Genomic DNA, 25,117 nt, shown 5'->3' with positions numbered 1-25,117 from the left:
AGGGGAGTTCAGGAGAGGCAGGTGGGAGGGGCCCTCCAGGACGGAGGAGCAGGAGAGGAGAGGAGGGCATTTGCCCCGACCACTCAAGCACAGGAAACCTGCTGGGCTACAAGGTGAGGTCCCTCACCCTCTGAGACCAAGGGTGGGGGGCGTACCTGGGCCCCTTCCGTTCTTTGAGCCTAAGCCCCACCCCTCACAGCCCCCAGGGCCTTTTCCAGCCCTGTGGGTCCTAAGCATAGGCCTCACCGACTGCCCAAACCTTGCCCTTGCTTAGGCCCCGCCCTCCACAGCCAAGGCTTCCCCCCACCTTTTTTTTTCGCTTCTACCTCCTCTTTTTTACTACTGTGGTACTGTTGTACCTTCCAGTTGTTGATTCACGTATATTTTTATTTTTATATTCTTTCTAACATATCTATTAGTTGCCTAGTCTAATTTTATTTTTTACTTTGTTTTTGCGCTCTATTTTTTTTTCCCCACCCCACACACCTTGCGGGATCTTAGTTCACGAGCCAGGGTTTGGCCCGAGGCTCCTGTGGTGGAAGCTCCGTGTCAGAACCACTGGACTAACAGAGAATCTCAGACCCCAGGGAATATTCATCAGAGTGAGGTCTCACAGAGGTCCTCATATCAGCAACGAGACCCAGCTCTACCCAACAGCCTACAAACTCCACTAATGAAATTGAAACCATAATTTAAAATCTTCCAACAAACAGAAGTCCAGGACCAGATGGCTTCACAGGCAAATTCTATGAAACATTTAGAGAAGAGCTAACACCGATCCTGGTCAAAATCTTCCAAAAAATTGCAGAGGGAGAAACACTCCCAAATTCATTCTATTAAGCCACCATCACACTGACATCAAAACATATCACAAAAAAAAGAAAATTATACACCAATATCACTAATGAACATAGATGCAAAAACCCTCAACAAAATACTAGCAAACAGAATCCAACAACATATCAAAAGGATCACACACCATGATCAAGTGGAATTTATCCCAGGTATGCAAGGATTTTTCAATGTACGCAAATCAATCATTGTGATACACCACGTTAACAAATTAAGTAATAAAAACCATATGAGCGGGCTTCTCTAGCGGCACAGTGGTTGAGAGTCCGCCTGCCCATGAAGGAGATGCGGGTTCGTGCCCCGGTCTGGGAAGATCCCACATGCCGCAGAGCGGCTAGGCCCTTGAGCCATGGCCGCTGAGCCTGCGTGTCCAGAGCCTGTGCTCCGCAACAGGAGAGGCCACAACAGTGAGAGGCCCGCATAGCGCAAAAAAAAAAAAAAAAAACACCAATATGAGCACCTAAACAGATGCATAAAAAGCTTCTGACAAAATTCAACACCCATTTATAATAAAAAACTCTCCAGAAAATGGGCATAGAGGGGACCTACCTCAACATAATAAAGGCCATATACAACAAACCCACAGCAAACATCATATTCAATGGAGAAAAACTGAAAGCATTTCCACTAAGATCAGGAAAAAGACAAAGATGTCCACTCTCGCCACTGTTATTCAACATAGCTTTGGAAGTCCTAAGCATGACAAACAGAGGAGAAAAAGAAATAAAAGGAATACAAATTGGAAAAGAAGATGTAAAACTGTCACTGTTTGCAAATGACATGGTACTATACATAGAAAATCCTAAAGATGCCACCAGAAAACTACTAGAACTAACCAATGAATTTGGTAACACTGCAGGATACGAAATTAATGCACAGAAATCTCTGGCGTTCTTACACACCAACAACCAAAAATGAGAAAGAGAAATTAAGGAAACAATCCCATTTACCATCACAACAAAAAGAATAAAATACCTTGGAATAAACCTGCATAAGGAGGTGAAAGACTTGTACTCAGAAAACTATAAAACACTGATGAAAGAAATCAAAGATGGGCTTCCCTGGTGGCGTGGTTGAGAGTCCACCTGCCGGTGCAGGGGACATGGGTTCGTGCCCCGGTCAGGGAAGATCCCACATGCCACGGAGCGCCTGGGCCCGTGAGCCATAGCCACTGAGCTTGCGCATCCGGAGCCTGTGCTCCACAATGAGAGAGGCCACAACAGTGAGAGGCCTGCATACCGCAAAAAAGAAAAAAAAAAAATCAAAGATGACATAGACAGATGGAGAAATATACCATGTTATTGGATTGGAAGAATCAATATTGTGAAAATGACTATACTACCCAAAGCAATCTAGAGATTCAGTGTAATCCCTATCAAACTACCAATGGCGTTCTTCACAGAATTAGAAAAATTTTACAATTCATATGGAAACACAAAAGGCCCCAAATACTAAAAAACAATCTTGAGAAAGAAAAATGGAGTTGGAGGAATCAGGCTCCCCGACTTCAAACTATACCACAAAGCTACAGTAATCAAGACAGTATGGTACTGGCACAAAAACAGAAATATAGATCACTGGAACAGGATAGAAAGCCCAGAGATAAACCCACACACATATGATCACCTTATCTTTGAGAAAGGAGGCAAGAATATACAATGGAGAAAAGACAGCCTCTTCAATAAGTGGTGCTGGGAAAACTGGACAGCTACATGTAAAAGAATGAAATTAGAACATTCCCTAACACCATACACAGAAATAAACTCAAAATGGATTAAAGACCTAAATGCAAGGCCAGACACTATAAAACTCTTAGAGGAAATCATAGGCAGAACACTCTTTTACATAAGTCATAGCAAGATCCTTTTTTACCCACCTCCTAGAGAAATGGAAATAAAAACAAAAATAAACAAATGGGACCTAATGAAACTTGAAAGCTTTTGCACAGCAAAGGAAACCATATGTAAGACGAAAAGACAATCCTCAGAATGGGAGAAAATATTTGAAAATGAAGCAACTGACAAAGGATTAATCTCCAAAATTTACAAGCAGCTCATGCAGCTCAATATCAAAAAAACAAACAACCCAATCCAAAAATGGGCAGAAGACGTTAATAGACATTTCTCCAAAGAAGATAAACAGATTGCCAACAAACACATGAAAAGATGCTCAACATCACTAATCATTAGAGAAATGCAAATCAAAACTACAATGAGGTACCACCTCACACCAGTCAGAATGGCCATCATCAGAAAATCTAGAAACAATAAATGCTGGAAAGGGTGTAGTGAAAAAGGAACCCTCCCTCACTGTTCGTGGGGATGTAAACTGATACAGTCAGTATGGAAAACACTATGGAGGTTCCTTAGAAAGCTAAAAATAGAACTGCCATATTACCCAGCAATCCCACTACTGGGCATTTACCCTAAGAAAACCATAATTCCAAAAGTCATGTACCACAGTGTTCACTGCAGCACTATTTACAATAGCCAGGACATGGAACCAACCTAAATGTCCATCAACAGATAAATGGATAAAGAAGCTGTGGCACATATATACAGTGGAATATTACTCAGCCATAAAAAGAAACGAAATTGGGTTATTTGTAGTGAGGTGGATGGACCTAGAGACTGTCACACAGAGTGAAGAAAGTCAGAAAGAGAAAAACAAATACTGTATTCTAACGCATATATATGGAATCTAAAAAAAAAAAAAGGTACTGATGAACCTAGTTCCAGGGCAGGAATAAAGATGTAGACATACAGAACAGACTTGATGACACAGGGTGGGAAAGGAAAGCTGGGGTGAAGTGAGAGTAGCATCGACATATATACACTACTAAATGTAAAACAGTTAGCTAGTGGGAAGCAGCAGCGTAGCACAGGGAGATCAGCTCAGTGCTTTGCGATGACCTAGAGAGGTGGGATAGGGAGGATGGGAGGGAGGCTCAAGAGGGAGAGGATATGGGGACATATATATGCATATGGCTGATTCACTTTAATATACAACAGAAACTAACACAGTATTGTGAAGCAATTACACTCCAATAAAGACCTATTTAAAAAACAAAACAAATGAGACATGAACAAAATTTCCATAGACTTTTCATAATAACATTCTATCTTTTAAAAATATTCACCTAAAGATTTTTTAAATTGAACAGTGTATTAGTTCCAGATGTACAACATAATGATTTGATATTTACATATACTGTGAAATGATCAGCAGAAATAAGTCGAGTTAACACCGCCACCATAGTTACAAATCCTTTTTCTTACGATAAGAACTTTTAAGTTTTACTCTCTTAGCAACTTTCAAACATGCAATATAGTGTTAACAAAGTCACAATGCCATACCTGGCCCAAGGCTTGCAGGATCTTAGTTCGCCAACCAGGGATCAAACCTGGGCGGGCCCCCAGTAGTGAAAGCACTGAGTCCTAACCATGGGACAGCCAGGGAATTCCCAAAGAGGTTTTAACTTTAAAATATTTTGGGGCTTCCCTGGTGGCGCAGTGCTTGAGAGTCCACCTGCCGATGCAGGGGACACGGGTTCGTGCCCTGGTCTGGGAAGATCCCACATGCCACGGAGCGGCTAGGCCCGTGAGCCATGGCCACTGAGCCTGCGCGTCTGGAGCCTGTGCTCCGAAACGGGAGAGGCCACAACAGTGAGAGGCCCGCGTACTGCAAAAAAAAAAAAAAAAAAAATGGGCAGAAGACCTAAATAGACATTTCTCCAAAGAAGACATACAGATGGCCAACAGGCACAGGAAATGATGCTCAAAATCACTAGTTATTAGAGAAATGCAAAATCAAAACTACAATGTGGTATCATCTCACACCAGTCAGAATGGCCATCATTAAAAAGTCTGTAAAATAATAAATGCTGGAGAGGGTGTGAAGAAAAAGGAACCCTCCTACTCCTACACTGTTCGTGGGAATGTAAATTGGTACAGCCATTATGGAAAACAATATGGAGGTTGCTTAAAAAACTGAAAATAGCGTTACCATACGATCCAGCAAGCCCACTCCTGGGCATATATCTGAAGAAAACGCTAATTCCAAAAGATAATGCACCCCAATGTTCGTAACAGTATTATTTACCATAGCCAAGACACGGAATCAACCTAAAAGTCCACTGATGAATGGATAAAGAAGATGTGGCGTGCGTGCGCGCGCGCGCGCACACACACACACACACACATATATACACAATGGAATATTACTCAGCCATAAAAAAGAATGAAATAATGTCATTTGCAGCAACATGGATGGACCCAGAGATTATCATACTGAGTAACTCAGACAGAGAAAGACAAATACCATATGACATCACTTATACGTGGAATCTAAGAAAATGATACAAATGAGCTTATTTAGAAAACAGAAATAAACTCACAGACATAGAAACCAAACTTACGGTTACCAAAGGGGAAAGGGAGGGAGGGATAAATTAGGAATTTGGGATCAACAGATACATACTACTATATATAAAACAGATAAACAACAAGGACCTACTGTATAGCACAGACAACTATATTCATTACCTTGTAATAACATATAATGAAAAAGAATCGATATATATGTATAACTGAATCACTGCTGTACATCTGAAACACTGTAAATAACTATATTTCAATTTTTAAAAAAGGATTAAAAAAAGATAAAGTCTGTAATATGTAATACTATTATTCAATATAAGGAAGAAGGACACATCATAAAATGAAAAAAAGTCATCATTTTTCCAGTAATCTATAAAATCATTGCCCATGATGCTTACATTTAAAACCCAAATAGTTATTTCATAAGGAAAACAAAAATCTAAAATGCTATCCTGCTTAAGGAGATGCTGCTATGAAATATTTTAAATTTTCTATACTATTGCATAATCAAATGAGCCCACAGATGTTTAGTGAGAATCTAAGTTCTGTGTTATACTGTGAAAGCAAAAAGGTGAAGAAAATAGTTCCTTCTCTCAAAGAACTTAAGACTACTGGGAAACACAGACAAGGAAATAGGCAATCATAATGAAGCACAACTATTACTAGAAAGAGGTAAGACATAAGAACAAGGCACTTTAAGACCACACAGAATTGGTATTTAACCTAAGCTTGTGAATTCAAATAGTTCTCCTTAGAGAAAGTGATGGTTAAAGTGCCACCTGAAGGATAAATAGACCTTAAATGGGCAAAGGGTGTTGAGGTGGAGTAAGGGAAGGAAAGGACAGAGGGGAAAGCAGAAGAAACAGTCTAAGCAGACAGAACCGTAATCACATAGGAGAGAGTAAGAGAGCATACAAATGCCAGGAGACAGGGATAGCAAGTAGTTCAGAAACACCAAAATATAATTTGTATATGGCTGGAGATTGGGCCAGAAGGGAACTGAGGAGAGGATGAATGCCAAAAAATGAACAGAAGATGTGAGCAGGGAATATGAAGGCCTCTGTGGCATGTTGAGAAGTTTGGACTTTATCCTCCAGGCAACATGAAGAACAAATTAATACCAATGGCAAGCAGACCAGTTAGGAGGCTGGACGATAGTAACTGCAGTTGCAGTAAGGATGGAATTGAATGAGAGTTAGGAAAATGAATACTAGGATTGAATGACATTGATAGGAGGCCTAAGAGAGGGAGGAGACAAGAATGATACATAGGTTTCTGGCTCAGATAACTGGCTGGGTGTTGGTGACAGTAACTAAGAGGGAGAATGAATGAAGTGGTGGAAGAGATGATCATTATCAAATTGTTTCAGATATGCTGTGATTAAGATGCCTGTGGAAAATCCAAGTGGTTAGTTCTAAAGGTCTAGAATTCAAGAAAAAGATGCAGAGTCATATCTTAGATGGAAAGTAGGTCCTAAAGTCAGTGTGTTAGGCAAAAACTGCAAACAGTAAAAATTATCTTTGGAAATTCGTTAGGAAGCCCTTTCACCTCACAGTGGAGACCCACATACCATCTCTTAATAAGCCAGTCCTCTAGCACTGGGACAAACCGCTGTTTCTTTGGTTGAGTACTAAATGATCACTAAGTAGAACATGAAAGATCCAACTTGAATTTTTAAATGCTTTTAAAACATTTTCTACTCTTATCTTCCATGTATATGGGTTGACTTTCTTCTGTGAACAATGTATATGATGCCAATGAACTATATACATTTAAGCTTTCATATAAATAGATGGTAACTGAAATCACATTAGATAATGAGATACAGGAAGAGTGTACTAGTTTCCTATTGCTGCTGTAACAAATTACCACAAAGTTGGTGGATTAAAACAACACAAATTTACTCTCTTACAGTTTTGGAGGTCAGAAGTCCAAAATGAGTCTCACAGGGCTAATATCAATGTGTCAGCAAGGCTGGTTCCTTCCGAAGGTGCCAGGGGAGAATCTGTTCCTTGTCTTTTCCAGCTCTTACAGGCTGCCTTACCATGTGGTCAAATCACTCTGGTCTCTGCCTCCACGGTGACATTTCCTTCTCCTCTGACTCCTCCTGTGTCTTTCTTATGTGAACCATTTTGATTACATCAGGCCCAATAGAATAAATTCCCATCTCAAGAGCCTCAATTTAATCATACCTAGAAAGTCACTTTTGCATCCAAGGTAACAGTAATATTCACATGTTCTGGGGATTAAGACGTGGACATTTTGGGAACTTCCCTGGTGGCACAATGGTTAAGACTCCACGCTCCCAATGCAGGGGGCCTGGGTTCGATCACTTGTCAGGGAACTAGATCCCACATGCATGCCGCAACTAAGAGTTCGCATGCCACAACTAAGGAGCCCACCTGCCACAACTAAGGAGCCCATGTGCCGCAACTAAGGAGCCAGCAAGCTGCAACTAAGAAGGCCATATGCCGCAACTAAGGACCAAGCAAGCTGCAACTGAGACCCAGTGCAACCTAAATAAATAAATATTAAAAAAAAAAAGACATGGAGATTTTAGGCCAAATGGGTATCATTCAGCCTATCACAGAGAGTATGCAAAGAATAAAGGTATTGGTAGTTCTTCAACTGAATGGTGAGTCCACGTCAATTCATTTTGCCATTATGCTTCCTAACATAAATATATGTTACATACATTCATGTGTATATAAAATATATAATGTAAAACACTTTTATAAAAGTAAAGAACTATAAATCAAACTCTGAGAAACACTAGCAGTTCAAGGAATGGACAAAAGGTGATGGGCATTCAAAGGGAACTGAGGAGGAAAGCCAAAATAGAAGTGAAAGGAAGAATCTTTCAAGAATGAGAAAGTCATCCTTTTGGATTGCAACGGTCATGTAAGATAAGTACTGAGAAGAGTCTATTCATTTAGCAACAGGTTCACTGTCGACCTTGATGAAAGCTATTTCAGTGGAATGGTGGATACAAAAATAGATTACACTGAGCTGAGGAGTGCATGGGAGGTCACGATCTGGAAAAAGCCAGGTGCAGATAAATCTTTTACATACTAGTGAATAAAATACTGTAAATAAACAGACAAAATCTAAGATGCTCTAATAATCCAGGAAGAGGAACTAGAATATAGGTAAGACTTATGAAAGGAGCGGGGAAAAGAGGTAGGGAAGAAAGGAAGGAATAAAAACTAAAAGAAAGAAGCCACAAAAGAAAGAATAATAATGATGATGTTAATGATGATGATAATTTTGTTGTTACAATTTATTAGGCCTTAGCATATGCTGCACACTGCCCCAAGCACTTTATATACTTTATGAAACAGATTATTATGTCCAATTTACAGAACATAAAACAGGCACAAAGTAGACACAGAGCAAGAAATGTCAGAGGTGGCACTCAAATGTCGGTAGTTGACTCTAAAACATGTGCTCCTAACTACTGTATTAACTGATGTGATGGCGCCAATACAGTATTTCAAGTATGAAAAAGCTAAGAATGGCAGAATTAGCCAGAAGCTAACTAGCTAAGAAACTAAGAATTAGCCTGGCAGCATGGCTAATATCAGGAGTTAAAAGAAAATCTCTGGAAAGCAGTTCTTCCCAAAGCTAATATCAAGGACACTAAGTAAAGAGATTTTAAGGGAGTTGGCCACATCAACAGTTTGAACTCAAAACCAAAAGATTAAATTGGGGACCAAAATAAAAACTTGAGCCCTAAAGAGGGGCCATTTACAAGCAGTAACTAAGATGTACTTAAACCATTAACTTCAGCAGCAGCAGAATACCAATGTTTTAAGTCTCAACTAAAGGAAAAGAAAACTGAAATTTGTGAAATAACCCCAGATGCACATTGTATCCATACCACTACTAACTATGCACTAACATGGTATGCTGAAACACATTAATAAGATGGACAACAAGGCTACCACCAAGGTAATCAGAGAAGACAGTGGGACCGGAGCAAGAGCCTAAAAGATAGCAGTAAAGGGGTTTCCCTGGTGGCGCAGTGGTTGAGTCCGCCTGCCGATGCAGGGGACGCGGGTTCGTGCCCCGGTCCGGGAGGATCCCGCATGCCGCGGAGCGGCTGGGCCCGTGAGCCATGGCCGCTAAGCCTACGCGTCTGGAGCCTGTGCTCCGTGGCGGGAGAGGCCACAGCACTGAGACGCCCGCGTACCGCAAAAAAAAAAAAAAAGATAGCAGTAGAAAAAAGTTCTCATAACTACCATTAAATCATTTAGACAGTGTCAGTGAAAGGAAAATATATGCTCACCCAGAGAATGAGATCAACTAGGTTACTGGCCACTAGTACCTGTTACATTCTCAAATTCAAAGAAAACTCTGTAGGTTGACCTTTGTCTGCTGGGATGTTACAGTCACTGGTCAACTGGTACACAATACGGGAGTATTATGCCATCATGAATTCTTTAAACATGGAATTGTTCTCTTCCCTAGAGAACTTCTATTATTATTTACAGTTGAATGAGTTGTAAGACCTCAGTGTCCTGATCCTTTGTCATGTCCTTCAGAATATTGGTGAATAAAGCAAATTCTAATAAATATGAGTTATTTACAACCCTAGGAATAGATTAAACTATAATTATCAATAGACCATCTAAAATGAGATCATTCACTTTCATGAAACGAAATAACATACATAAAGCAATTACCACAGTGCCTAAGTGTTCAATAAATTATATATATTAGAATTCTTAGGACAATCCCTGGTGGTCCAGTGGTTACGACTCTGCACTCCCAATGCAGGGGGCCCAGGTTCGATCCCTGGTCGGGGAACTAAAATCCCACATACTGAAACTAAGTCTGCACACCACAACTACTGAGCCCACAAGCCGCAACCAGAGAAGCCCATGCACCGCAATGAAGACCCAGTATAGCCAAAAATAAATAAATTAATTAAAATGTTAAAAAATAAAAACTTTAAAAAATAAATTAAAAGAATTCTTATTAGCAACTCCCCTCTCCCCAAAAAAGGTTGCAGAGACTCCTGAGTTATAAGGAAGCCTATAACCGATACCTTTGGTGCTCACATTACATTCCTTTGACCCATTTTTCTTTTCAGCCACAGCTACAGAAGCTCAGACTCGGGTCATCATCCAGTATCCCACCTGAAGTGAACTCATTATGCCTGAGGGTCTTCAGGAGCACTAGTATAGCTCAGAGTACAGAAGAGCTAACACCTCCAACCAAAGGGAAATGAGAACCAGTAGATAAATGTTCAAGCCTTCCAGCTTTCAAATGGATAATACTGAAAGGCATTCTGTATGCTTAGGAGATTCCAGTGGAACTGAGCCTCCTACTGCTTGCTCACTGCAGCAATCTCAATTATCACCCTTTTTCCTTCCTTCCCAGTCTCACTCCAGAGCTCCTCACTTCTAGTTCCTATGTCAACTCTCAAATAAACCACCTATACCCATGTCTTGGTCTCATACTCTTCTTTGGGAAATGCCAATCTAAGACAAAGCCCACGCACAAGATCCTAAGAAATGATCACCTATCCTTGGATTGAACACTTTTACCCTAACACATTCATCCTCAAAGCAGATGTTCCAAAGGCATACATCCTATTAAAGTGTAGCATTGCAGTCTTGGAGACTAGAAAAGAACTACAAGCATTTATTGAATGAGTGAGCAAACTTAGCAAGCAAAATCCCAGAGTTAAGAAACAGGTAAGAGATCAGTCTATACAATATATACAAACATTATTTGTTCCCTAAAGATATTGCAATATAAAATATTCCTGGTTCTTGGGACTTCTCTGGTAGCAGAGTGGTTAAGAATTCGCCTGCCAATGCAGGGGACACGGGTTCGATCCCTGGTCCGGGAAGATCCCACATGCCACAGAGCAACTAAGCCCACGCGCCACAACTACTGAGCCTGTGCTCTATCTAGAGCCCACACGCCTAGAGCTTGTGCTCTGCAACGAGAAGCCATCTCAATGGGAAGCCCTCGCACAGCAACGAAGAGTAGCCCCCTCTCGCAGCAACTACAGAAAGCCTGCGCACAGCAACAAAGACCCAACGCAGCCAAAAAATAAATGAATAAATAAAATATTCTTGGTTCTTAATTTTTGTTCAAGGGGCCCAGCTTTCATTACAACCAACTTCCAGAGTTTCTATAACCTATATGCATATGATACAACAGCATAACTACAATTACAAACAATGACTATATCACAGTAAACCCTTAGTCTGTTTAATCTTACTCAACTGAGTATTCCCCCAAGATTTTTTTTTTATAAATTATTTTATTTATTTATTTTTGGCTGCATTGGGTCTTCGTTGCTGCGTGCAGACTTTCTCTAGTTGCGGCAAGCGGGAGGCTACTCTTCATTGTGGTGCGCGGGCTTCTCATTGTGGTGGCTTCTCTTGTTGCGGAGCACACGGGCTCTAGGCGTGTGGGCTTCAGTGGTTGTGGCATGCGGGGTCAGTAGTTGTGGCTCACGGGCTCTAGAGCGCAGGCTTAGTAGCTGTGGCATACGGGCTTAGCTGCTCCACAGCATATGGGATCCTCCCGGACCAGGGCTTGAACCCGTGTCCCCTGCATTGGAAGGCGGGCTCTTAACCACTGCGCCACCAGGGAAGCCCTCCCCCAAGATCTTTAAAGCTTGGTACCAAAGAAAGGGTTTTTCAGTCCCTCCCTCATGATAAAGCTATGAGATATAAGCCTGAAAAAAACTTCAGTTTTTCAGTGTTAAATAGCTGAACACTATTGTGTTCCAACAGCTATGATATCTACCACATCAAAAAAAACAAGCTGAAGTAGTAGCTGACAAATGGCAGAGACAAATTAGAGAGAGAACCTAGTAGCTTTCTAGCTCTGATCCCTGGGACCAGTTAGCAGTACCCTTGCCCTTTTCATTGCTTGATAATACCAATATAAACCAATTCCATCTTCTTGTCTATGCTAGTCATTTGAGTTTCTAGGTTTCTGTCACTTGCAACTGAGAACGGTCTAACACAAGAGCTAGTATAAACAAAACGTTGTATAAGATCTAATGCTCTCTATGCAAGGGCTACAAAAGCCTGGGATCCATGAATCCCCTGGAAATGTAACTCTTGATTTTATATATTTGAGTGTATACACCTCTAGAAGGAAGTCACCAAAACTTCCATCAGTTACTCAAAATAAATGTCTGACTCCTACATCCTCTCAAAGAAATTAAGATTTATTTGTTGGTGGTCTAAAACAGTGACTCAATGTATTTTTCTGCCCATTTACATGGGCAACAAATTTCCATCTTTTATTAAATGTCATAATTTTCAACCAAATGCACATGTATTTTCTTTTAAACCCTTTCTCTGGCCCATTTCTAAATTTCTTCCTCCTACCACAGTTGAGAATCAATGGTTTAGAATCTGATTCTATGAAGAACTTTTTGGGGGGGTCACCTTTCAGATTTTTTAAACCTATTCAGATGTACTAAAATGCAAGAAATATTAGAATTTAGCTTTTAAATAATTCATCCTAGGCTGGCTGGCCCTGGTAAGATGTAGTAAGCACACTCTATCCTGTCTCTCCCACTGAATACAACCATAAATTCTGGACACGATGCTTGGAAAAGCTATTTGAACACTGAAAAGTAAATAGCAAGCAGATCAGGGAAGATTACCAGAATTCAAAGTATCAGTCAACCAGAGACGAGTTTACCATATTTTTTCCCTCCAGTAGCCCTTGCCTGAACTTAATACAACTGGAAACCTAGAAATGAGCACTTCTGAAGGAGAAGCATTCTGTCCCAAGAAGCTAGAAGGGGAACTAACAGAAATGTCTGAGTGGGAAATCACCCATTTTTTTCTCTTTTCTTTGTTTTCTCGTGCACCAAATGGTAGGCAATCCTATGGCTTCCATACATGGAAACCTGCAAGAGCCAAAAACTAGAGGGAAGGAAACCTTCTTCTCCATTCATTGAAGTTGTGATTTTAAGAAGGTAGGACCAACACCTACTGCTTTTTTGGTTTTTTCCTCTCTCTGTCCTCCCACCCCTTAGCCCCTGATGCAAACGTAACTGTAGGACTGCACTACAAAACAAGGTAGCAAGAGCCACAAGTTCCTAGACAGAAACTAAAAAGGGAAACCCCATGGAATCGGGTCTTCAGAACATAATGGAATTAAACTAGAAATCAGAAACAGAAAGATGAGAGGAAAAATCTCCAAATTCTTGGAAATTAAAACACTTCTAAATAATCCATGTATCAAAAAGGAAGTCTGGAGGGAAATAAGATATTTTGAACCCAAAGATAATAAAATACAACATATCAAAATTTGTGGGATGGAACTAAAGCAATTCAAAAGAAAACAGAAGATGAAGAAGTCCTTCCTAGCTCATTTTGAGTCCAGTATTATACCGATATCAAAACAAAAATAGAACAAAAAAAGAAAACTACAACCAATATCCTTCATAAATATAGATGTAAAAATCCTCAACAAAGTATTAGCAAATCAGACACAGAAGTATATAAAAAGAATTAAATAACACAACCAAGTGGGATTTATCCTGAGAATGCAAGGCTGCTTCAGTTATTTGAAAAATCAACATAATTCAACATACTGACAGGCTAAAAAAGAAAAACCATAATAATATATCAACTGATACAGAAAGGCATTAGATAAAATATAACATCCATTCATGATTAAAACCTATTAGCAATCTAGGAGTAGAAACTTCCTCAATCTGATAAAAGGCATTTCTACCAAAAAAATCTTTAGCTAACATTATATTTAACGGTGAAAAACTGAAAGCTTTCCCTTAAGATCAGTAAATGGCAAGAATGTCTACTGTCACCACCCTTGTTTAACACTTCTGGAAACCAAAAAGAAACAAAGGTATAGAGATTGGACAGAATAAATAAACTGTCCCTATTCACATACTACATGATTACCTACTTAAAAAATCCCCAAGAATCTACAAAATACATAAAGAACTAACAAATGAATATAGCAAGGTTGCCTGCAAAGTCAAACACACAAAAATCAGTCCTATTTCTATATATGGCAATGTACAATTACAAACTGAAATTTTAAAAACAAGGCTATTTACCACAGCTCCCCCAAATTGAGATACGTAGGCATAAATCTAACAGAACATACAGGATCTGCAGATTCAAAACTACAAAACACTGATGAAAGAAATCAATAAATAAATGAAGAGACATCCATATATATGGACTGGAAGGTTCAGCATAGTAAAAATGACAACTCTCCTCAAATTAATCTATAGATCTAAAACAACACCAATCAAAACCTCAGGTGGATTTTTCAAAGATATGGATAAAAATAATTCTAAAATTTAGACAAAAAGGTAAAGGAACTAGAATAGCTAAAAGAATTTTGAAAAACAAGTATGAAATTGGAAAAATCACAACTCCTCAATTACATTAACTATAAAGCTATAGTAATCAAGGCTATGTGGTATTGGCAAATGGATTTAGATAAATGGAACAGACCCAGACAAATACAATCAACTGATTGGGCTTCCCTGGTGGCGCAGTGGTTGGGAGTCTGCCTGCCGATGCAGGGGACACGGGTTCGTGCCCCGGTCCGGGAAGATCCCACATGCCGCGAAGTGGCTGGGCCCGTGAGCCATGGCCGCTGAGCCTGTGCGTCAGGAGCCTGTGCTCCGCAACGGGAGAGGCCACAACAGTGAGAGGCCCACGTACCGCAAAAGGAAAAAAAAAAAAAAAAAAAAAAAAAAAAAATATATATATATATATATATATATATATATATATATATAGTCAACTGATTACTGACAAAGGTCCAAAAGCAATTCAGTGGTAAAAGAATAGTCTTTACAATAAATGGGGTTGGAACAAATATACGTCCATTTGCAAAAAAAAATTAAGCTCAACTTAAATCTCACACTTTATATAAAAATTCACTCAATATGGATCACAGATCTGAATAAAAAGATTTCAAAACTTCAAGAAGAAAATAGAGGAAAAAAATCTTCATATCCTGGGGTTAGGCAAAGAGTTCTCTGATATGACAACAAAAGTACAATCCATAAGAGAAAAAAACTGGTGAACTTTATCAATATTAAAAACTTTTACTCTCTGAAAGATACTGTTAAAAGAATGAAAAGAAAAGCTACAGATGGGGAGAAAATATTTGCAAACTACATATCTAACAAAGGTCTTATATCCAGAATATTTTAAGAACTCTCAAAGCTCAACAATAAGAAAATAAACAACCCAACTTAAAAACTGGCAAAAGACATAACAAACACTTCACCTCAATATTATTAGCCATTAGAGAAATACATATTAAAACCACATGAGTTATCCATGATGGAAATGCAAATCAAAACCACCAGATACCACTTCATACTCACTAGGATGGTTATAATAAAGATGGTAATAACGAGTGTTGGCAAGATTGTGAAGCCAATGGAACCCTCATTCACTGCTGGTGGGAATGTAAAGTGGTGCAGACACTTTGAAAAGAGTCTGGCAGTTACTCAGAGGGCTAAACACAGAGTTATCATATTGTCCAGCAATTCAACTCCTCCGTATATACCCAAAAGAGTGAAAACCTGTGTCACACAAAAACTTGTACACAAATGTTCACGGAATGTTATTCATACTAGCCAAAAGGTGAAAACACACCCACTGTCCATCAACTTGTGGATAAAGTGTGATATGTCCATTCAACAGAACATTATTCATCAATAAAAAGGAATCAAGTATTGATACATGCTACAACTTGGTTAAACCTTGAAAACATTAAGAGAAGCCAGTCACAAAAGATCACATATGATTCTCTTTGTATGAAATGTCCAGAGTAGGCAAACCTAAAAGACAGAAAGCAGATTGGTGGTTGCCTAGGGCTAGGGGAAGGGAGAAACAGGGAGTGACAGCTAATGAGCACAGGATTTTTTCTTGGAGTGATGGAAATGTTCTAAAATTGATTTTGAATGGTTGCACAACTCTGTGAATATACTAAAAACCATCAAATCATATATTTTATATGAATGAATTATATGGTAATTATATCTCAATAAAGTTGTTATAAAAAACACAATGAATTATTATTAGACACCAATTAAAATGGCTAAATTTAAAAATACTGACAATACCAATGTTAATAAGGATGCAAAGCAACTAAATTTCCAAACATTGCTGCTGGAAAAGCAAAACGGTATGACTACTCTGAAAAATAGTTTTGCAGTACCTCATAAAGTTGAAGTATATTACCTATGGCCCAGAAATCTTCCTCCTGGGTATCTACTCTAGAGAAATGAAATCATGTTTACATAAAATCCTGTACACAGATGTTTAAAGTGGCTCTATTTACCACGGTCAAAAACTGGAAAAAGGGCTTCCCTGGTGGCACAGTGGTTAAGAACCCCTGCCAATGCAGGGGACACAAGTTCGAGCCCTGGTCCAGGAAGATCCCACATGCCACAGAGCAACTAAGCCCATGAGCCACAACTACTGAGTATGCACTCTAGAGCCCGCGCACCTAGAGCCCGTGCTCCAAAACGGGAGAAGCCACCACAATGAGGGGCCCATGCACCGCAAAGAAGAGTAGCCCCTGCTCACCGCAACTAGAGAAAGCCCACACACAGCAACCGACCCAACGCAACCAAAAATAATTAATTAATTTTAAAAAAAAAACTGGAAAAAATTGAAATGTTCTTCAAGGGGTAAACGGATAAATAAACTGTGGTATATCCAAACAATGGAATATGATTTAGCAATAAAGAGAATGAACTACTGATACACACAACTTAGAAGAATCTCAAAGGCATTATGCTAAGTGAAAGAAACCAATCTTCACAAGGTTGTATACCATATGGCTCAATTTATATTACAGTCTCAAAATTACAAAACTATGGAGATGAAGAAAAGATTATTTGTTGCCAGAGATTACAGGGGTAAGGGGGGACTCTTTGGGGTGAAGTCCTTTGGTATTCTGTACACTGATTATTGAGATGGTTACATAAATCCATATGTTTGTTATAATTCTAAAAACTGTTCACCAAAAGGAAAATAGTGGATTTTTCTTTATAATTTTAAAAATTAAAAAATGTTAAATCCAATTGAGAGTCAATAGTCAATATTGAGAGTCAACAGTCAATATTGAGAGTCAATAGCTTTTCTTTAATTTGGTTTAAATTCACTAGACTACCACTTCTGATCATCTCATTTAGTTTAAAATACAGTATATAGTTCAAAGAAAGATACTAAAAAAATGAAATTCATCCTAAGGAGTACCAAGAGGTAATAAATCTGGTCATTAATTAGGGGTAAATAAACTAGACATGCTAAGCCTGGAGCACAGACTCAGAAGGAGAATGACCGATGACAAATGTCTTCAATTATCTGAAGAGCTGACATGTGCACGAGAGTTAGAATTTTTCCATATAATATTAAAGAGAAACTTCATTTACCAGTGAGCCTAAAAATACAGAGGGTTTTCTAGGGCCACCAGTAATTCACCATATATTCCTCAACTGCTAGATGATCAAGAAGCAGGAAGTTCTGAAGATTCTTGCATTAAACAAAGGGTCAGACAGGATGATCCAAGAGTTTTCTTCCACCTCAAACATTATATGAACTATAACTTCTACAGTTAACCTACCAAAGTAGAAGACACCAAACATCTAAAAAGGTATCCCTTCCTGCCAAAATATCACCTTTCATTGCATAAAAATATTAAATAGCATTCTAAGTTCCAAATTTTTAAAAAGACCAAATAAATTCAAAATCTTAACAAAAGCCTTGTTAAGACCCAGTTTATTTCTCCAAATCTCATTTGTACTAAGGATATGACAATTAAATTCAAATTACTAATGTCTAATTAAATCTAATTTCATTAGACTTAAAAGACAAAAGTTATAAATTTCATGCAAACTTCTATAAGTATATTGAAGAAATTTCTTGAAAAATAAGTACTCTTTCCACACAAAGGGTGGTAGTCCTCAAAAGAGCCAAAACATCTGTATTCACTTTAAAGCTCATCAAGACAGACTGACATTTTTAGGAGAAGCATATGGCTTGCTGAACAGTCATCTAGAACAGGATCTTTCGTCTAGTAAACCCTATTCAAGGACCATTTACTCATGTATGGAGTGGCTGAATAAAGAAAAGAACATATTTTTAAGTCCTAGAAAACACAAAGAAATAAACTCTTCATCTAGCTTTGTTAAGGATACAGCAAAACACATTAGAAAAGCAGCCAGATCTTTACTCTCAGAGACAGTGCTCTCAACATCTGAAACAATTCTAAGAAATCACTGAAACAAAAGAACTCTAGAAAAGCTTTCTTAGAGAACTACATCCAGCCAAAGACCACCTCCCTAAAAAAGGCATTTCCATTTTAAAGGATAAAACACTTTCTTCTTAAAACTCTGAAGGGCAAAGTTCAACAGCTGCGCTATATTAAACCTGAGCCCTTCCAAAAGGAAGAACAAGAGTCTCTGGAGAGCGAGTAACATGGCCTGCTTTCTCCAAAATTATCAAAATGCCTGCTTTGCCTCAAAGGAAAGTTTCTCCAAGAAAAAGCCTCTATACAATACATGGGTGAAAAACAAAACTTAGATTAGGAAAACATGCAAAAATAGAAGCATTTGTTTCTGGAAATCTCCTCCGCCTAAGGCAAAATGCATTTTGAAGTCCTTCAAGACATAGCATGGAAACTATTAAACAAAAAAAACCAAAAACAGTAGTTTTCAGCCCTAGCTTCCCTTCAGAATCACTATAGAGCTAGATCTCAACATAAATTTACTGAACCAATATATACTGGGACCAAGGCATCTGAATTATTTATGCACACAGCAAGTGATTTTGATGCACAGCAAGGTTTTAAAAACAACTGAACTGGAGCATGATCCCATAGAGGAAAAATTAAAGTCTAGTGAGTAAAGACAAGGAGGAAAGGTCACATTTGAGCAACTAACTAGTTCTAAAGAACCTAAGGTTGTATACACCTACTAAAATACTCAGTAACAAACAGAAAGAAAATTTGAAACAGAAATTCTGAATTGTTCTCATGCCATTACTTAAAGGACAAAAGTCTTAGAATAGTTTGCTAAAATATCCAAATATTTAGATGAAAGTTGTTATGAAGAATCTGATCACTGCAAAGGTTCCATCAGGGTCTCTGGATACTGCAAACTGAAAAAAAGAAAAGTTATAATAAGAGCTCATGTATTATATGTATTATCTGTCAACCTTTAAAAAGTTCAAGGCTTTGGGCTTCCCTGGTGGCGCAGTGGTTGAGACTCCACCTGCTGATGCAGGGGACACGGGTTCGTGCCCTAGTCCGGGAGGATCCCACATGCCGCGGAGCGGCTGGGCCCGTGAGCCATGGCCGCTGAGCCTGCACGTCCGGAGCCTGTGCTCCGCAGCGGGACAGGCCACAACAGTGAGAGGCCCGTGTACAGGAAAAAAAAAAAAAAAAAAAAAGTTCAAGGCTTTAATCACAACAAAGTAAATTTCAGCCATTATCAAAGCTTTATTAAGCCTACTTCATTTTACACAAAATTCTACCAGGTTTTACTTGCTTGGTATTCAAATCCATGATAAACGAAAAGTGGCAGTGGAACTGCTAAAGGGGAGCAGACCAGTCAAGGAAGGATACAAAAACACTATTAAAAAGTAGACATGGGACTCCCTGGTGGCGCAGTGGTTGGGAGTCCGCCTGCCGATGTGGGGGCGCGGGTTCGTGCCCCGGTCCGGGAGGATTCCGCGTGCCGCGGATCGGCTGGGCCCGTGGGCCGTGGCCGCTGGGCCTGCGCGTCTGGAGCCTGTGCTCCGCAGCGGGAGGGGCCACGGCAGTGAGAGGCCCGCATACCGCAAAAAAAAAAAAAAAAAAAAAAAGTAGACACAAGAACTCAGAAAGCACAGCAGACACTTGATAGTTTTTAAAGGCAGCAGAATACGGTAACTCTATTTCCTAATGATCACTAGAGTGAAGAAAAAGAAAAATATGTTCAGTATACCTTGTTTAATTCATACCTTACATGTATTTTGTTTAAGAGTGTAAGAAAGTATAATAATCAAGTTACCTATACAAAGTCTCTCATCAAAAATAATTACAAAATTTAGGGGAAAAAATCCTTACCACAAAAATAACCACAAAATCCCCTAATTCCTCAATTGGAGACTCTAGCTGTATAAAAGGAACAATGGAATGAAAGAGCATCAGATAGTCTTTTAAATACAGGATACACCTTGAGGGGAGGGACAGACTGGGATTTTGGGACTGACATGTACACACTGCTATATTTAAATAGATAACCAACAAGGACCTACTGTATAGCACAGGGAACTCTGCCCAATATTCTGTAATAACCTAAATGGGAAAAGAATTTGAAAAAGAATAGATATATGTATATGTATAACTGAATCACTTTGCTATACACCTGAAACTAATAGAACATTGTTAAACAACTATACTCCAACACAAAATAAAATATATATATATATACCTTGCTAAAAAGAAAACAGAGAAGACACTGAGATTTTAATTTACTATTACCAGATATAATATTTCTCTCTGCAAAAGTCAACATATTCCTTTAAATTGCTAAGTCAGACCATTTCCTAGTAATGTAAACTTAAAATCTGTTTCTTTGTCTGAAAAATGAGAATAAAAACATGTGAGTTGTAGGATTACTGTAAGAAATGGGATAACAAAGGTAACGTCCTTGGCACAGTGGCTAATACACAGTGAGAAATAAATGTTAGCTGCCATTATTAATTTGTACTCAGAATAAACATCATAAAAATGATTCTCAATGTTCACCAAAGGGTATATTTTAGAAGCTTTTCCATTTGAAATGGTCTTATTCTGCATTCACCCCATACCCAGAGACCTCTCTAAAATGTATTATACAGGAATCAATTTGCCCCATCTTTCTTCATTAAGTCCCATGTATTATCAACTTTTAAAAACTTCATGTAAAGTAGCTTGCACACAGCAAGTCTAATAATCACATTTAGTTACTATTATTCCTAAAGAGCTCTCATGCTCTGTGAGTACCCTTTCTCAAATTAAGTTCATTTCCACCTCTGTTTTAAATTTGAAAACAAAAGAGGAATCAGGACACTTGTCAAAGAAGTGCTTGAGTACAAAAAAAATCTATTTAGGGACTTCCCTGGTGGCACAGTGGTTAAGAATCCACCTGCCAATGCAGGGGGACACAGGTTCAACCCCTGGTCCAGGAAGATCCCACATGCCGCAGAGCAACTAAGCCCGTGCGTCACAACTACTGAACCTGAGCTCTAGAGCCCATGAGCCACAACTACTGAGCCCACATGCCACAACTACTGAAGCCCGTGCACCTAGAGCCTGTGCTCCACAACAAGAGAAGGCACCACAATGAGAAGCTCGTGCACCACAACGAAGAGTAGCCTCCACTCACCACAACCAGAGAAAAGCCCGCACGCAGCAACGAAAACTCAACACAGCCAAAAATAAATAAATAAATAAATTTATTAAAGAAAAAAATAACCTGCTCATTTTCAAGTGTGTGTGTGCACGCTCACTTGTGTGTAGAAGAGTCAGTATAGGTTGTTATGCTGAGGCAGCCAACAATCCAAACAACTTTGTGGCTTATAACAAAGTTTGTTTCTGTCACTTTACATTTTATATAACCTATAAGAATCAGCTTCTGCTTTCCTCCATGTTATCTTTATTCCAGGATCTAGGCTGAAAGAAAAGACCCCACCAGGGAAGCAGAGGAAAAAATGACATGGCAAAACATGGGATAGCTCTTGGAGCTTCTGCTTGACATGGTATAACATTCTTGGTTAACATTTCATTGGTCAAGGGACTTTCCTGGTGATCCAGTGGTTAAGAATCTGCCTTCCAATGCAGATTACACGGGTTCGATCCCTGGTCCGGAACTAAGATCCCACATGCCACGGGGCAACTAATCCCACGTGCAGCAACTACTGAGCCCGTGTGCCACAACTAGAGAGCCCATGCGCTACAACTACAGAGCCCATGCCCTCTGGAGCCTGTGCATCACAACCAGAGAGAAGCCCATGCACCACACCTAGAGAGGAGCGAGCCCACGCGCCGCAATGAAAGATCCCCCGTGCCACAACTAAGACCCGATGCAGCCATAAATAAATAAATATTTAAAAAAAAAAAAAATGGCGGGTAGAGGAGATGGTCCCCTTGAAAAAAAAAAATTCATTGGTCAAAACAAGTCACTTGGCCAATGGAGTGGTGATGTATAATCCTGTCACAGGGAATGGAAATTAATATTATAAATAATAATACCATCTACCACGATATCCACCATCGAGACTAAAGAAAAGAAAAATATTCAGGCTATTCAAACCAATAATAAAATCAGCATTTATTTAGGTAAGGTTTACTATGTGCCAAGACATTATTCTAATATTTACTAGTGTTAAAATATTTAAATAAACAAAGATGTCTGCTACTGATGAAAACAGACCAACTAATTATGGGTATTTTTTAATGAGGAAAATAAACAAAACAATGAAACCTATTAGAAAACACATTAGAAACATTGAAAGCTCACAAAACTTGGCTTTGATATGTTCCAGACAGCAAAAAGTAGCTGCCCTTCAGAGGAATTTGTTTATCCAGCTTATCTGAAGCAGAAGCTAACCTACTGATTTTAAATGTCTTAAATGTTTTTCAAATTAGGGCTGAGACAGTTTCTTAGCAAGGTGTAATACACACAGAACTCTTATCAAACTTAGTGCCTCTTACTCATTGAAGGTTCCTACAGACTCATATTCATACTGGCTTATCTAACGCTGAAAAAGGAAACATAGCAACAAAATACAGCCAGAGACTGGAGCACAAAATAGGCCTCACAAAAAGGTCCCAAACACTCAGTCCCCACCAGTATTAATTAACACCCTTTGAAGACCCTAAGGAGCTATATTTGAGGTAAACACAAGACTCAGTCCAATTGAGAAGTGATAGAACAGGGCTAGGTGAGATAAGTATGCATGAATAGGTTAAAGAAAACAAAAACAAAAACACTGTATCAAATGTCCTGAGTCCCAAGTATTGCTATTTTGAAATAGAGTGCCATTTTATCTGATTTTAGATTAATATCCTAAATAGTTAAACTTACCCTGGACAATCCCTTAGGAAAGTCAGGGAAAGTAAGAATAAATGTAGGCCATATATCCGGGGTTGTCCCCCCTCTCTTCAGCCCAGGCAAGTAAGAAGCATGTGGAAACAGACTCACTCTAAAGCAGGATCTCAGCAACTAGATCAGCTGAATCAACTACACTGTTTAAACAATTTTTCCTCTTTCTTATGTGTACACATTGTTGGGTTTTTCTGGTTTGCTCTTTGGGTTTTTACAGATATACTGAAGTTAAATTCATAAAATTTAATGTAGCAGTTAACTGCTTCTTTCCTTCTGCTGATAGTTCCTTTTCTTCAGTATTTATATTTGTTCACTACTCCCTTCTTTATCGAGGGCCTTACTGATTCTATCCCCCCTCATTTCACTGAAGTGATCTGAAATGTCACATCATTTGCAAATATTTTCTAAGCAATAAAATGAATTTTAGATGCAGATGTCCCCAATAATTGGTTCTCTTTCCACGCTCTACCTTTTCAGATCCTCATTCCTCTCAAAACATAATGTGAAGAGAGTGCTTAAGGCCGAAAAGCAAATAATATCTAAGAGAGAAGTGCCATAAATTTCTCTCAAGGTGAAGTGAACAACAAAAGCTCCTCGGGTAAAAAAGGTGGTAAAGAAAGCAAATAAATGTATCATTTCACTTGAGCTTAAAATTTGTTTTCCTTGGCTTTTAAGTTTTTTAAAGTCTGAAACAAAGGTCATCTTACATGATTTAAAATTTTATTTTCAAATCTCTTTTAACACATTTGCAAGCAGAAACTCTTTAAATGTGGATAAGTAGTACTAATTAGCAAAGTTTCCAAAATCTAGTATCTTAACTTCGACAACTATAAATTGCTAACAAAATGGCTGTGACTTAGACATACATCCATGTTTTGATTAGCCAGGGACCCTTCAAATTTGTTCTCAGTTCTAGGAATACCATGAACTTCTAGGGAATGCAAAATTAATGCCCATAATATCTAGAAGAATAAGAACTAACCTTGGTCACCTCTATTCTAGACGTAAGTCAACCAGTGGAGCATCTTACGTTAGAGAAATACTCATGTGTAGAACAGTTAACTGTTGTACAAACTTACCTTTCCCCAATCTTACAATTCTTATTTTTCAATGACACTATATTATGTATACATCGCTCTATTATTGCCTTCAAGACTTTTCATAAGCCACTGACATCATCTTTCCCATCCATCATCCACTATTTAAAACCTTAATAAAACTTACCTCCAAAAATCCTTTCTAATTAACTCTAGTTCTAACTCTCTGTATTCCCTTTATGTTTAATATAACACTAAACTAATTAGCGTTTCACTAGACCCTCTTTTCAATTTTTAACCACTCCCATTCCTCCCACCCCTTCATATCTGTCCATCCAGTCTTTCCATCGCTGTTCTAAGCACTCATGTAGAAGATACTGAACATAAGCCCTGGTTAGTATTTATACTAACAAGCTGTGAAAATAGCAATGAAACAAAATAACTCTTCGCAGACAAAAATGCTAGAATGTGTGTGTGCGCGCGCGGGCGCGCGCATGCTGTTGTGTTAGTACTGTAAGAAAGTCAGGAAAATTCAGAAAAATAGGGAAATGGAGGGTTAAGTAACGAAGTCGAAAAAGAAATCACCATCCGAAAAATGCTTCAAGGCAAAACAATGAACGACAACAATCTCTGAATTACTGTATCACTGTGAGGCTTTAATAAAATTCTGGATGGGAAAACTCCCGGCATTACCACCAGTCCTTTAAAAATTACTTTCCAGT

At 38.8% G+C, this 25,117-nt stretch overlaps 1 protein-coding gene and 1 non-coding gene across 5 annotated transcripts in view; one reads left to right on the top strand and one right to left on the bottom strand.

Annotated features, from left to right (window-relative positions):
• The window catches only part of NDUFS4 (NADH:ubiquinone oxidoreductase subunit S4), a 123,207-nt gene that overhangs the window by 97,444 nt on the left and 646 nt on the right, over positions 1-25,117 (bottom strand). The window lies entirely within an intron of this gene.
• Positions 9,968-10,040, top strand: TRNAG-CCC (transfer RNA glycine (anticodon CCC)). Its single transcript has one exon. It is a non-coding gene; the product is annotated as a tRNA-Gly (tRNA).

Source organism: Lagenorhynchus albirostris, chromosome 3, assembly GCF_949774975.1.
Source record: "Lagenorhynchus albirostris chromosome 3, mLagAlb1.1, whole genome shotgun sequence".
In the NCBI taxonomy this organism is placed as follows: Eukaryota; Metazoa; Chordata; class Mammalia; order Artiodactyla; family Delphinidae; genus Lagenorhynchus; species Lagenorhynchus albirostris.
The sequence above is the reverse complement of the archived record's forward strand: the minus strand, read 5'-3'. Positions and strand labels throughout refer to the sequence as shown.